General features: G+C 46.4%; 1 protein-coding gene across 4 annotated transcripts in view; it reads left to right on the forward strand.

Moving 5' to 3' along the window:
• Nucleotides 1–10,000, forward strand: part of LOC143021705 (inactive dipeptidyl peptidase 10-like) — a 328,187-nt gene that overhangs the window by 283,742 nt on the left and 34,445 nt on the right. The window lies entirely within an intron of this gene.

Below are 10,000 nucleotides of genomic sequence, written 5' to 3' on the forward strand. Positions count from 1 at the left end.
CCATACCAGCAGCGCCTCGCAGGAAATAGATCGGTTCGGTGTTAACCTGAATAAAATGTCTAAAGGACTGATGCTGCTTCTCGAGGAAGAAGAACGCGAATGGCGCCAGCAGTCTGGAGTCCTTCCGTAAGAGGAACACAAAAATGAATAAGTAAAAATAATAAGTAATGATAAATGAATAAATAAAAATAAATAAATAAATAAATAGAAATAATAAGTAATAATGAATAAATAGATAGATAAGTAAAGATAAATAGATAGATAAAAACAAAACCAAATCAATAAAAATCGTCTCGAGTTAACCAAAGGAAACACACTCAATGACATCATTGGTGCTGTTGGAGTCAGCGAGAGTCAAGAAGCTGCATAATATAGTCAATTTTTTGTCTCTTTTTCATCTTCTTTTTTTCTCCTTTTCTTCTTTTTCTTTTTGTTTATTTTTCTTCTTTTGTTGTCTCCTTTTCTTCTCTTCTCCTCTAATTCTTATTCTTATTCTTATTTTTATTCACACGAAATTTATGATTAAAACAACTCTTGTGGACCTATGACGCGTCGAGCTGCACCGACGCTGTGAGACACACACACCAGGAGACGCTTATTTGTGGCCGAAACCGCCACCTTTGCCCTCATTACACGGGTATCTGTGTCAGGTGGCAGACTGTTACGGATCGAACCCAACCCTCAGAAACTCCGAAGCGAGATCGAAGCCCAACGCTCCACCGCAAGATCGAGTCACGTGACTATCCCAGGTGACATGATTAGCCCAACTTAACACAAGGTAGCCCTGTTCTAGCAGACTTAGCCCCATTTGGTCATGCCAAGCCCAATTTAGGGCTAACATGGTCTAGTTAGCCTTTTGGTGCCCAAATCAGTCCAGCCCAATTTAGTATTCCCTCCTCACTCCACTTATAGAACCTAGGTTGGCTTCAATCAAACCTCCTAGCCCTACCCAGTATAGCCTAAGCGGGGCTAGAACGTCCAAACTCACGTTACCTAATCACAATATAAGTTTCTCTCTCTCTCTCTCTCTCTCTCTCTCTCTCTCTCTCTCTCTCTCTCTCTCTCTCTCTCTCTCTCTCTCTCTCTCTCTCTCTCTCTCTCTCTCTCTCTCTCTCTCTCACACACACACACACACACACACACACACACACACACATACATACACACACTGTGCGTGTGTGTGTGATTCACCATGGTCTTGGATCATGTGTGATCGACAGTTATTGCCTTCCCGGAAGAGAGCTCAGAACTCATGTGACCGATCTTTGGGTAATCCTGTGACCTTACACGCACACATACACACCCAACTCCCCACCCACGAGAGTTGGAGTGTGTGTGTGTGTGTGTGTGTGTGTGTGCGTGCGTGTGTGTGTGTACTTACACCAGAAAAAGAAATAAAGAGAAAAAAACAAGTCGAGACCCGCGGGGAACGAAGGGTTTACGACCTGAGATCAAACCCACCCACACCGCATTCCTCTAGGCTCCGAAACACTTTCCCCGGAACAAAGCCCGCGATTGGCTACCGCGACTTCGGGCAACCAATCACAGCGGACGCTCGGCTTGACGTCACGGAGGAAGGGTGAGGAGGGTGGGGTGGGGAGGGGGAGGGGGAGTCTCCAGGGTGTCTGTAATCTGATCTCAGGACTACAATAATGACAATGTAAACACAATAACTCAGAGGTTTAGTTCCTGCCCCCCACGATACAGATGTTCGTATACTTAGTCACTTGCCCGGGGGGGGCGTCGCCCCGTTAGTCGCCCGACCCCCTCGGGAGGACACCTGAAGAGGATGAGAACGTTCTATGACGTTTCTGTGACGTGTTTTGATCGTGAGGAAGGTGACGTCAGGTTTGTGGGCCCGGTCTTTGCAGTGTCATTCTGGCGTCACGCTTTCATTGACATCATTGTGATGTCATGTTTATGACGTAATTGTGACGTCATGTTTATGACGTTATGTTTATGGCGTAACTGTGGCGTCATGTTTATGATATAATCGTGACGTCATTTATGCCGTAGTTGTGATGTTATGGTTATGACGTAATTGTGCCGTCACGTTTATGACGTAATTGTGACATGTTTATAGCGTAATTATGGCGTCATTTTTCGTGACGTGACTGTAAGGTTATTCGTAACCGGCGCTTCTGTCCTTGGGGGACAATGTAGCGCAAAAGAATTGAAGTCACAGAAGAGGTCAATGAGGACAATAAAGGAAGGCGTCTTCAGTCACGTAATAATTCTGCGTGACTCTGGTCATATATGTATATATATATATATATATATATATTATATATATATGTATGTATATATATATATATTATGTATAAATGGGCAGGAGATTTTCTCACATCTCAATAGAGACAATAAGACCATCTTTAGACACAAAGAGAATATCTTAAAGAAAATACAAAAAGCAGAACTAGCAATATATATATATACATACATATACGTATATATATATATATATATATATATATATATATATATATATATATATATGTTGAGACATTCTGACAGGTTGACGTAACTGGTCAGGAATAAACTCAGACTGTTTCCCACTCCCGATATATATGTATATATATATATATATATATATATATATATATATATATATATATATAGATATATATATGCAATAAAAACACTAGGAGCGTGTGTTCACAAATGCGTAAGTAACCACTAGGAAAAGTAAACTAACGAAGCAGAGCGCTTTCGTATAATTACATCTTTGTATCTGCACTGAAGATGTAATTATACGAAAGCGCTCTGCTTCGTTAGTTTACTTTTCCTAGTGGTTACTTACGCATATATATATATATATACATATATATATATATATATATATATATATAGACATATATGTATATATATACGTATATATACATATATATACATACATACATACATACATACATACATACATACAAATCTCCTAAATTTATTACACCATAAAACTTATGCACCCAAAGACAATGAAAGACAAAAGATCGCATTGTACATGTCTCTGACCTTGTTTGACCTTGTCCCATTGTATTCGACGATTCGTGACGACACGCCCTTGGAATACGAGCATGTGGCCTCGGTCAGTCGAGATGGACCTGACGTGGTTGAGGTGGACCTCGAAGGCCTCGAGGAGGAGGAGGAGGAGGAGGTGGAGGTCGGGTATAGAGGAGAAGGAGGAGGAGGTGGAGGGAGGACACTGAGGAGGAGGAAGAGGGAGTCGCTCGTGGAGTGTGGTTGTGTTTACTTAAGGAAGTCTTTTACCTTAACATGGTTATGTCTTCCCTCCTTACCTTCTCTCCCTCCTTGTCTCTCCTTTCCTCCTTCCCTCCCTTCTTCCCTCAGTCCATCCTTCTCCCACTCTCCCTCCCCATCCTTATACCGTTCAGGGTATTAACTGTCAAATTTTGCATCCAATATCTTACGCGGCTTCAGTGACACCCATATGGACCAGCTTCACGCAGCATTTTTTTTTTTTTTTTTTGCGCGCGATGTTGTCCCCAAAGACAGAAGCGCTGGTAATCGGTAAAGAAATACAATCCCCCCTCCCTCTCCCTCTGCTTCTTCTCCTTACCTCTCTCCCTCCCACTCTCCCATTCTCCCTTTGTGTCTCCCCCTGTTCCTTCATCTCTCCCTCCCCCTCCCCCTCCATCTCCCCTTTCCGCTTCCCATTCCTCTCCCCCTCATTCTCTTCCTATTCTCTCCCTCCTCCCCTCCCCCTCCCTCCCCCCTTACGCTACCCCTTCCCCTCCCCCATATTCTCTTCCTATCTTCTCTCCCCTCCTTTACCTCCGTATACTCTCCCTCCTCCCCTTCCCCTCCTTTCTTTACCTACCCTCTCCCTCCTCCCCTTCCCTTCCTTTCCCTCCCTACCCTCTCCTTTCTCCCTTTCCCCTTCTTTCCTTACCTACCCTCTTCCTCTTCCTCCTTCCCTTTCTTTCCTTACCTACCTTCTCCCTCCTCCCCTTCCCCTCCTTTCCCTCCTTACCCTCTCCTTCCTCCCCCTCCTCTTCATTCCCTTCCTACCCTATCCAACCTCCCCTTCCCATTCATTCCCTCCCTGCCCTCTCCCTCCTCCCTTGCCCTCCCTACCCTCTCGCGTCTCCCTATCTCCCTCCTTCTCTCCCTCCCTCCCTCCTTCCCTCCCACTTTCCTCTCTGTACAACTTACAGAAGAATGCAGTAGTCAACAGTATCGCCTTTCCAGTGGGTGATTATCTCTTGGTAAAAACCAACACTAGAAGGAGAAGTCTTAGCCTTAAATAAGAATATATATAAAAAATAAATCAAAATTATAAAAAAAAAACATAACCTGGCCTAAGGTAGTCTTCTGGTAACCAGAAAAAATACATCAAATGACTCCCACCAGATTATTTTTCCCTCCCATTCACATGCGGTCCTCCCCCCCCCATTTCCCCCTGGCCTAGTCTCCCCTTCTTCCTTCTCCCCCCTCTCTCCCCCCATTTTAGTTTCTGTCCTCCCTCCTTTAGGACGCCCTCCTTTAGGACGCCCTCCTTTACTCCACCTCTGTGACTCCACATCTTCGGTGCCATGGCTCCCAACAAGGATAGAAGCACTAGTTATGGTCACTGGAGAAAATAATCTTCCCTTCTCTCTCTCTCTCTCTCTCTCTCTCTCTCTCTCTCTCTCTCTCTCTCTCTCTCTCTCTCTCTCTCTCTCTCTCTCTCTCTCTCTCTCTCTCTCTCTCTCTCTCTCTCCATCTCTCTCTCTCTCTCTCTCCATCTCTCTCTCTCTCTCTCTCTCTCTCTCTCTCTCTCTCTCTCTCTCTCTCTCTCTCTCTCTCTCTCTCTCTCTCTCTCTCTCTCTCTCTCTCTCTCTCTCTCTCTCTCTCTCTCTCTCTCCCTCTCTCTCTCTCCCTCTCTCTCTCTCCATCTCTCTCTCCATCTCTCTCTCTATCTCTCTCCCTCTCTCTCTCCCTCTCTCTCTCTCCCTCTCTCTCTCTCTCTCTCTCTCTCTCTCTCTCTCTCTCTCTCTCTCTCTCTCTCTCTCTCTCTCTCTCTCTCTCTCTCTCTCTCTCTCTCCCTCCCTCCCTCCCTCCCTCTCTCTCTCCCTCAGCGTTGTCGGATTTACTTCCCTACATTGTCGACTGCTTCATACCTCCTCTCTTCTTCCCCTCTCCTTCTTTTCTTCCCCTCCTCTTCCTCCTCTCCTCCTCTTCCCTTCTTCCTCCACTCCCCTCCTCCTCCTCACCTTCTCTTCTTCCTCCTCTCCCCCTCCCCCTTTCGCCCTTCCTCCTATTCTCCCCTTCCTCTCCTCCTTCCTCTCTTCCTTCCTCATACTCTCCCACCTTTCCTTTGCCCCTCCTCCTCTTTTCCTCCTTCCCCTTCCCTAACCCTCTCTTCCTACTTCTCTTTTCCCTCTTCTTCCTCTCTCATTTCCTTTTTCATCTCTCCCCCTCCCCCCTCTCTTCATCTCCTGATTCCCACCTTCTCTTTACGCCTCCTTACTCTTTCTTTCACTACCTCCTCTCTCCTCTCCCCTCTCTTCCTCCTCTCTCCCCTCTCCTCTCTCCCCTCTCCTCTCTCCCCTCTCCCCTCTCCCCTCTCCCTCACCTCTCTCTTCTTCATCCCACCTCCCCTCTTCTACTGTTGTCCTTCTTCACCCTATCTTCCCCCTCCTTCTGTTCTTCCTTCCCTTCCTCCTCTTGTTCTTCCTCTTTGTTTTCTTTCTTCCTTTCCTTTTATTCTCTCTCTTCTTCCTCTCCCACATCTTCCTCTTTCCTCCTCATCTTCTTCCTCCACCTCGTCATCCTTTTCCTCCTCTTCCTCCTCTTCCTCCTCCCTCTCTCATTCCTCCCATCCCTCTCCCTCCTCCTGCTTTTCCTCCTCTTTTCGTCTTCCTCCTCTTTTTCCTTTTCTTCCTCCTCTTCTCTCTCCTCTTCTCCTCTTTTCCCTCTTCTCTCTCCTCTTCCTCCTCCTCCTCCTCCTCCTCCTCCTCTTCCTCCTCATCTCTGGATCACCCCCTTCGTCGTCTTCCTCCTCTTCTCTCTCCTCTTTTCTCTCCTCTTCCACCACCTCCTCCCCCTCCCCCCCCTGTTCCTCTTCATCTCTGGATCCCCCCCTTTCGTCTTCTTCCTCCTCTTCTCTCTCCTCTTTTCTCTCTTCTCTCCTTTCCCACTTCCTCCTCCCCCTCTTCCTACTCGTCTCTGCATCACCCCCTTCGTCGTCTTCCTCCTCTTCTTTCTCCTCTTCCACCACCTCCTCTTCTCTCTCCTCTTCCACCACCTCCTCCTCCTCCTCCCTCTTCTCCTCCTCATCTCTGGATCACCCCCCATTCCCCCTTCCCCCTTCCCACCCCTTTCCCTCCCACCTTTCCCCCTCCCACCTTTCCCCCTCCCACTTCCCCCCTCCCACTTCCCCCCTCCCACCCCATCTTCTGTCCTGCCGCCGAGGAGGGCTCCGGCATCAGCACAATGCCTCTTATCGATCCCAACCCGCGTCACACACCCCGCGATACGAGCTGGCTCGAATTGGCGAAATTCGCCGTGTGCGTGCGCGCGCGCGCGGGTGAACAGTCGCACTGTAGGGAGGAAAGTCCACAACGCACGGGTGACGTCATCGCGAGGGTGAAATTTCACCCCCCCCACCCCCCCGTTCATTTTAACCTGGCGAGATTTTTCGTCACCCGTGATGACTGGTTGGTAATTTACTGTTCTCTTTCAATTATCAAGTTGTGTTTTTTTCTTCTTCTTCTCCTTTCATGTTAATATGTCCATTTCGTCGAAATTATTGTTCCATTGACTTGAATATTTTCTGGTCCTGTGAAAAGATTTCGCCAAATGATGATGGACAGATGATAGTGTTTTGACGCTTACGTCGGTTGTAAAATACAACCTGAGACAAATGTCTGTCGGATTAAGTTCCTCCACAATCTGAGGCCAAGACATGTAAGAAGCCTTATTTTCTTGGCCTTAGGCCTTACGTCTTTGACCTTATCCTTTTAGGACTTAAGGTCGTACCAGCATTTGGTCGCTTCTTAGATGTTTTGAGACTTTTATAATTTGTTCATGGTTCAGATTCTCTATTCAACGAGAAATTATGTTCTTAGGATAATTCAGAGTCAGTGATTACGAGTGATAATATAAACAAACGTCTCGGCACAAACGTTTAAGGTGAACGTTTGTCCGCCAGGCATTGTCAGACGAACTTAAATTGTAGAGCATTTATCCCTCAGTGCCGTATTATAGAATACGAGATATCGTGTGGCGGTAGATTGTCAGGCCTTTGTTTTGAATTTGAGATTAATAATCTGTTTCTTTTAGTTATTAGCTCTGATTGAGGACCATCGTTCATCATAAAGACACTAATTGCCTCTCGTCAAGAAGAAGTTAATTTCGTAAACAAACAATCAATCACAGTTCTTAAACGAACACCAGGAGATCAGACTTTTTTATGTGTGTGTGATTCACCATGGTCTTGGATCACGTGTTGGACTCGTGATCGACAGCTATTTCCCTCCCAGAAGAGAGCTCAGAGCTCATATATGACCGATCTATGGGTAATGCTGTGACCTTACATTCACGAACATCCCGAACTCCTCGTCCACGAAAGTTGGAGTAACGACCTCGCAGCGCAGCGATACTGAAATTATTTCAGCCCTGGGCGGGATTCGAACCCGGACTGCCGTAGTGGCGGCCGGGAACTCTACCAATGCGCCATCGTGTCCTGTGAGTGCGCACGCGCGTGTGTGTGTGTGTGTGTGTGTGTGTGTGTGTGTGTGTGTGTGTGTGTGTGTGTGTGTGTGTGTGTTACTCCATGGACTTCAATTTTAGCCAAGTTTAAAAAAACAGATTGTACAGTGACGCAGCTTACTATACATGAGGTATCCAACGATACCTTAGGAAAACGTTACAAAACGTTTTTAGCGTCATGAAAGAAGTGACGTCACCAATAAAAAATAACACCTTGCGAACGTTCCACAATAATCTTATCCTCTATTGAAGCACTTCACGAATGATCGTAGAACACACGAAGAACGTTCTAAAGTTTCAGAACAAACTACCAAGACCACCGTTGGTTCTTATGCGTACAATATGATGCATATGCCAGTATCGTAAACTACATCTAACTATGCCTATAACCCCCACTAATCAGTTAACTACACTCCTTAAACTGGATTAACCTCTCGGCTTCGGTGACGCCCCTCAGAGGTTTCGTTCTGGCTAATGTAGGAAGATTTTTTCTTCAGTTTTGGGAGAAACCGCGTTGTGGGAGTATAAGGGGTTACCAAACTACAATGCACAATCGGCAGTTAAGATTAAGTATGTAATAAGGTTAATTAAAGGTCTAGGAATTGTGCTTCCGACTGTAGGCCTTAGCCAACGCCCCCTCGTTGAGAAGGAAGACCAGAGTACGCGGAGAGAGAGAGAGAGAGAGAGAGAGAGAGAGAGAGAGAGAGAGAGAGACTACTTACAAAGACTTCTAGTCTTTCTCTCCTCCTCCTATTCCTCTTCCTCCTCCTCCTACTCCTCCTTTTCCTCTTCTTCCTCCTCTTCCTCCTCCTTCTCTTTCTCCTTCCTCCTCCTCCTCTTTCTCCTCTTCCTCCTCTTCCTAACCCTAATCATAATTCTGATCATAAGCATTGTAATACCTTTTAATTCTTCTTCCCGCCTTACCTCCTCTTTCTAAAGATTATGATCATAACCATAGCCTTATTCATAAAGAGAATCATAATCCTTTTAATCCTTCTCCCCTTCCCCTTCCCCTTCCCCTTCCCACCTCCTTCCCCACACCTTTCTCCTCTTCCTCTTCTTCCTCCTTCCCATATTTCTCCTCATACTCCTCATTCTCATAATCCTTATCATCATACTCATCCTCATACTTCGCATTCTTATGCTGTTCATCCTCATACCCTCATATCCTCATACTTTACATTAGTCGTTCTCATATTCCTCTTTCTCATACTCCTCATCCTCATAATCCTTATCATCATATTCCTTCTCATACTTCGCATCATTACGCTGTTCATCTTACTACTCTCATACCTCATATTACTCATTCTCATATTCCTCTTCCTCATACACTTCTCATACTTCTTGTTCTTATGAGGTTCATTTTCATACTCATATTCAAACCCGCTTCCTCATGCTGCTACCCTCATATTCCTCATCCTCATACTCCTTTTCCTCTTCTTAATATTATTCCCCTCCTCCCCATCCTCATCTTCTTCCTCATTATCTTCCTCTTTCTTTTCCTCCTCCTATTCCTTCTTTCAGCCCATCCCGCTCCCGCATACTCTCCTCCTTCTCTTCTTCCTCCCCCTCCTCCTCTTCCTCCTCCTCCTCCTCCTCCTCCTCCTCCTCTACCGCCCTCGCACAAGGACGATCACGGGCGCTTGAAGGACGCCCTCCCTCCTCGCCCACAGCAGCAGCAGCGGTCGAGGGGTCTCGTTCTCACGCAGACCTCCTCCTTCTCCTCCTCCTCCTCCTCCTCCTCCTCCTCCTCCTCCTCCTCCTCCTCATCCTCCTCCTTCTCCTCCTTCTTCTTCTCCTCCTCTTCCTTCTCCTTCTTCTCCTTTTCCTTCTCCTCCTTCTTCTCCTCCTCCTTCTCCTCCTTCTCCTTTTCCTTCTCCTTCTCCTCTTTCTCCTTCTACTCCTCCTTCTCCTACTCCTTTTCTTCCTCTCTTTCTCCTCCTCCTTCTCCTCCCCTCCTCCTTCTTCTACTCCTCCTCCTCCCCCTTTTCCTCCTCCTTCTTTTCCCCCTTCTCCTCCTCCCCTTCTCTTCTTCCCATCCTCCCCTCCCCTCCTCTTTTTCTTCCTTTTCCTTCTCCTCCTTCTCCTTCTCATCCTCCCCCTTCATCTTTCTCCTTTTCCTCCCCCTCCCTCCCCCGTATAAAGTATTTACTGCATAAGTATCATATGGTCAGTATTCTACGAGCTTAACTAACACCCCTACGGACCAGAGCCACGAAACATTTATTCTATGACTGGAGACTCAAAAGATAATTATGATCACTTTAGTGTCCTCATCCACTTATTTCTCCTG

The sequence above is a fragment of the Oratosquilla oratoria genome, chromosome 42 (genome assembly GCF_046742065.1).
Source record: "Oratosquilla oratoria isolate Oo_2021 chromosome 42, ASM4674206v1, whole genome shotgun sequence".
Lineage (NCBI taxonomy): Eukaryota > Metazoa > Arthropoda > Malacostraca > Stomatopoda > Squillidae > Oratosquilla > Oratosquilla oratoria.